We start from the raw sequence: 6000 nt of genomic DNA, 5'->3' as shown, positions 1-6000 counted from the left end.
AAGACCTGACTCTGTTACTCCAAGTATCTCCATTGTCATTGATCAGGAAATAGCTAAATCCCATCCTCCAAAGAATGGTCTGAACAGGGTGGAGTAGTTTTGAAATTCACAGGCAGCAACATGTGTCTGCTCTTCTGTGCTTTGACTTCTTCTCCAAAAAGGGGAAAGAGAAAAGCCCCAAAGGGAAAAGACAAACATCTCAGTCATAGACTCATTATGGGCCAATACAAAGAATTGATTTCACCCAAAACTAACCATCCTTCTCACAAAAGCCAGATTATGTCCAATCACAGATCCCTCCTACAGGGACACAGCCATACCAACAATAGGAAGAAACCACCCAAAATCCCAAACAAAGGATCTTCATGACCTTAGCCCACCTAAGTCAGTACTAGGTGGCACAGTGGATACAGTGCCATGCTTGGAATCAGGAAGACCCAATTTCTTGAGTTTCAATCTGGTCTCAGATACTTGCTGTGTGACCCTGGGCACATCACTTAATTCTGTTTGCCTCAGTTTCCTCATCTGTAAAATGAACTGAAGAAGAAAATGGCAGACCACTCCAGGATCTCCAAACCAAGAAAATTCCAAATGGGGTCATGAAGAGTCAGACACGATTAAAGAGTAATAACAACAATCCTCCATGGGAAAATGGTCTACCGGTTCCCCCTGATAATGCACCACCTCCCTCTGCAGTTCATTAGGCTGATCAAGAAATCCCTTTCACCATCACATCCCATCACACAATATCTCACCTTTCTATCAGGCTTTATGATTTGTTCATTCATTTCCTCAGAGCCCTGGGAAGTGGGAGGCATTTTTAGGGTCATGATTCTAATTTGCTCTGTGTATACTCTGGGCATTCTTGTTTTGATCCATTAAATTAGGGATGGAGGTAATAGAGTTCAATAGGTAATAGTTTTATTCGGAGGTAATAGTTTTATTCGGAGAGGTGGGGACGGATGCAAAATGGCTGCTCTGAGTCCTACAGGTTGTTAAGAAATGGCAGATTCGGTCCTGTACCACCATCTAGTGACGAACAGGAGCAAAACAAGGGAAAAGAAACTGCCTCCTGCTACTTGTATCCCCCCTAACTTGTATCTGTCAATCAATGGTTTGGAACTAAGAAGAAATTTTCTTCTAGAGATAATGGCAATTTGATTCTTAGACCAAGCCATAAAAACCTATATAAATAGAATTTTTAAAAATAATGATGGTCATAATAATAATGACAGCAACAACAGTAATAATAATGCTTTGTGGTTTTGTCTTTCCAGTGCCTAGAAACTCTGTTGCTCCCCTTACCTCACCTGAACTGCGTTGAAAGAATCTACAACCCTGTCACAGGTGTTTTAAATTGTAGGGGCACTGGGGTGAGGGTGGGGGTTGGGGGGAGACTGACAGGAAAGGAACTTTGTGTTATATATTGCCTGCTTGTTGCCTAATCAGTTGGCACCTCTTAGCCCATCATTGAAGTGCTCTCTTTCATGTAGGGGAATAAGCAGCTGCCTCTTTTTACTCCTAAAAAATACAGTAGATGTTTAATAAATATACCTTGTATTGCAATCATAACCAGGAATTCTGACACCAATGGCATATTCCCTTAAAGAGCATGGAGCAGATCTGATGAGGGACCTTGGAAAGATGGGTCCTATGGGTAGATCCTTCTGGATTCCATTTCTGGGGAGGCCAGTTGGGAAGGAAGCATGGTAATCCATAATGGAGAAAGCTTTCCTGGAGTAAGAAAGGCTTAAGATCTCATTTTACCTAGAGTGTACCAACATCATATGGGTTGCTTAACTTTGGGCATCCTCTAAGAAAGGTATGGAGGACAGGTTTGGTAGCATGATATGGAAGACAATCTTTCCCAGTTCAATAAAGACTCACTAGTGAAGCCCATACCCCAGAGATACTGTTGCTGCATGACTTATAACCTTTGATCTCTGGCCCCTCAATAGCCCCCTGATGGGAGATGGGGGAGAGATGACAAGCAGGAGTGTGTTGGTACAGGAGGGTGAACCCTGGAAGAAAAGAACCAGGAAAATGGAAACCTAAGTAAGATTTAGGTTCACGTGTGAAGGATAAGGTTGTGCTGTACCACACAGAGATGTTGGGGCAGGGAATTCTCACGGGGAGAAAATGCTTCCTCCATTGTCAGCATCCTGGTACAAAGCTTTAGTCAGCCCTCCTTAATGACTAGTCTACTTGAATATATCTGTGTATATCTAGATCTGGAAGGGACCTTGGAATTCATCTATTCTAATCCTACATTTTACAGATGCTGAAATTGAGGTCCAGAGAGGGTAAATTACTCAATCAAGTTTAAAAGCCCACAGCATTGATAGCCTTGATGTATCTGAATCTCAGAAACTTATTTTTCTTGGTCCAAGTCCATCAAAACTATGATCATAGAGTATTTTTTCCTTTTATCCAGAGTGAAATTTCATTGATAATAACTAAGAAATTCTTAAAATTAGAATGACCCCAATTTCATTCTTTTAAAGAGGAGAGGAGAGGGTTGAAGTAGGAAGTCTTTGAGGTCCCTTCCAACTTTTAATATTCATGATCAATCGATCAACTAACAAGCATTTATTAAATACCTATTATATGGGAAGGGCTCTTAGGATAAGATAGGGGAGGGATTTTTGGAAACAAGAAATAGGTCACAGTTGGGGGGATATGGAAGGGATTTTTTGGAAAGATGGATAAGAATTACAAATTAATAGGAGCAGCTGGGTGGCTCAGTGGATTGAGAATCAGGCCTAGAGATGGGAGGTCCTAGGTTCAAATCTGGCCTCAGACACTTCCCAGTTGTGTGACCCTGGGCCAATCACTTAACCTCCATTGCCTAGCCCTTAACACTCTTCTGGTGGAAGGTAAGGGCTGGGGTGTTTTGTTTTTTTTTTAAGTTAATGGGGAACGAACAAAGGAGGGGCCTTTGGAAAGGTGGGCCAATTTAGAGAGCAAGAAGAGAAGATAAAGGAAATTTTTTGCAAAGGGATATGAATTAGAGAGAATTGGTCAAAGGAAATTGGACATCCCAGGAAGGATACAGCAGAAAGAAAGGAAGGTGGGGGATAAACAGTGAGGAGGAATGGAGTAGATAGAAATGCACAGCTAGTTAATATGGCATTTAGCGTAGCTGAGATTAATTCATTCTTGGGAAGTAACTGGAAAGCAGAAAAGATTAAAAAAAAAGCCAACAACTAGGACCTGACAATGTGTTGTTTATAAGAAATACATTGAAAATGGGAGACATACATAGAGTACAGATGAGGAACTGGAGCAGAATATATTCTCCCTCAGCTGATCCAAAGAAGGCAGGGGTAGGAGTCATGATCTCTAACAGAGTTTGGGATAAAATGGATATAATAAGAAGGGATGAACAAACTATATTAAATTAGGAAGGTACTGTGGATAATAAAGCATTATCAGTATTGGACCTGTATGCACCAAGTGTTATAGTATCCATATTTTTAAAAGAAAATCTTAATGAGATACAAATGGAAATAAATATCAAAATAATAATAATGTGGGACTTTAAGTTCCCCCTCCCAAACCTAGATCAATCTAACCAAAAAAATAAATAAGAAAGAAGTTAAGGAGATGAATAGAATCTTAGATAAGTTATATATGATGTAAGGATAATTTTAGGATTGTGACCTAATCTAAATTAATTTTGGTCACCAGGGAATATCCCAAATAAAATACCCAAGTCAGTTTGAAAATTTATGGTGGTTTAATTAATATAGAGGGAAGGAGTTACGGAGAAGGGAGAGGGAAAGAGTATAGGATTTCTCCCACCTGGCCTGTGCCGGGGGAGTTCAAAGACCTCCGCCATGAGGTCTCTGAAGAAGATTAGTGGCTTTTTAAGAGGATAGTGTTTGTAAGGTAAAAGAGAAAGAATCAGCTTAAACTCCAAAAGAGCTCAGTAAAGATCCAGTATGGTATCAAGGAAAACTCACCACTAAAGCCAGACAATAGCAGCTGCCACCCAAGATGCCCAAACGCTCAGCATGCTCCGCCAGCCACCTCTCCGCTGCCAAAGAGACTGGAGAGAGGAAGTGATGTGAAATATATAAACGATTTTTATATCACTTTCCTGCATCTTACATGTACCAATGGTAGCTTAAGCTTGACTTAGGATAGTCCAGGGTTGAGAGTTGTTTCTGATTTGTCATTTGCTAGCACATGTGTGTCATAGGCCATCCTCCTAAATACTTAATCCTTAAGTATGGATGTAGACATTCCTGTTTTTGTTAGACTAAGTAGGGTGGAGTAATCTAAAGTTCACAATGATAAATATCTGGAGAGTTCCCACATAACTGCTTGAGGCTAGTAGTATATCTAAACCTGAGCACACACATAATCCAAATATAGATTTTGGTGGGGTAGTGATGGTTTAGAGAACATAAATATTTTGTAAAAGTCCGACTTTAATACTCATCATACTACACAGGTAATCCAGCAATGGTATTGGAACAAAATTTCTACTGGGTATGACCAACCTAGAAAGAATTGGTTTTGGAAAGAGTATGGTCTTGGCAACAGATTGTGCCTGCTGCCTGAGGGCCAGTCTGTTAAATATGGTTCTGGTAATGTTGTTAACTGGTTATATATGTTAAATGTATATTAACCAGATTGGTTGTTAATCAAATTAAATGCTAATGAAATAGGCCTAAAATTACATTGCTAGAGCAGTGATTCAATGTTCCTGTTCATTAACCTAAGGATCCCAATACGAACTAGACCCTAAGGGCATTATTGAAAGGATAAAATGCTGCTATGCATGAAATACTCATGAAAACTTCATTTGTAATGACAGAATAACTAGAAATAACATAAATGTAATGATTGGGAGAAATGGCTGAATAGACTGTGATATTTGAATGCAATGGATTATATTATATTATATTATTAGAAATGACATTGGAAATATTGGAAATATAAAGAAAATAAGGGAAATATATGAAGAGATAAAAAGACAATAACAATAATATATACTATAGTTACATTTTTTAAACTAGCCACAAAATTAAGAGAAAAAAGTATCAAAAAAATAAAACAAATTCAAAGGGAACTCAAAAGTGGAGAATGTTTATATTAGCACAAATTTTAAAATAAACTGTAAACAACATGGAGTTTGTGGTTTTCACATAATTTTTTAGCTTTTGTTTATTTAAATGTTTTTTTGCTGGTGGTAATTGTTGCTAAGTATATAATTTTTCAAATGAAAAAAAACACCTACCCTGTGCTAGTTACTGTGTTACTAGGCACTTCAGATACAAAGATAAAACAGTACATTATTTCAAGGAAACATTATTCTATTCTATTGTTATTCTATTGTTTTCACTCAATGACTTATCCAACTAATATAACTAGTGGCAGACCTGGGATAAAGACCTAGTTCCTTTTTACTCCCAAGTCCCATATCACCAAAGTTATTCACTATGTGAAATGGTATTTATATTTCAATTTCAAATGCTAAGGACTTACTTTGTCCTGACCCTTACCCCAAGGCAGTGAAAGCCATGATATTCCTTCTATTTTCTTGGGCAGATTACCAAAAGGTTGGTGGTGACCTGGATTCACGGGTGTTTTTGTTTAATAACAGAAAAAAATTTTACACAAGATACACTTTAAAGCTTAATCTGAATTATACTTTCACCATCACTTTCTAGACAATCCACAAAAATCGAGTCCTGTCTTGTAATATTTGCTGATTTCCAAAGTGTAAATGTTCACACTGAAAATTTAATAATCAACTTATTAGAGTCTACTCTGAATTGGGACCAGTGCATTTCTGCCTGGATACCCGTTGTTTGAGAATAAACTGTTATGATATGCATTCATACTAGTATAAACTCCTGGCAACAACTAATGGATATAGAAGTAACATCCTAGGATGTCCCAAGTTAATAGAAGGAAAGCAGGTAGCCTCAACCTGAGAAACTTCTACTAGTAGCAACCCTATTATCCTGCAGAGATTTTCAAAATGGA

Source organism: Monodelphis domestica, chromosome 2 (assembly GCF_027887165.1).
Source record: "Monodelphis domestica isolate mMonDom1 chromosome 2, mMonDom1.pri, whole genome shotgun sequence".
NCBI classification, from domain to species: Eukaryota; Metazoa; Chordata; class Mammalia; order Didelphimorphia; family Didelphidae; genus Monodelphis; species Monodelphis domestica.
Note: the sequence above shows the minus strand (reverse complement) of the source record.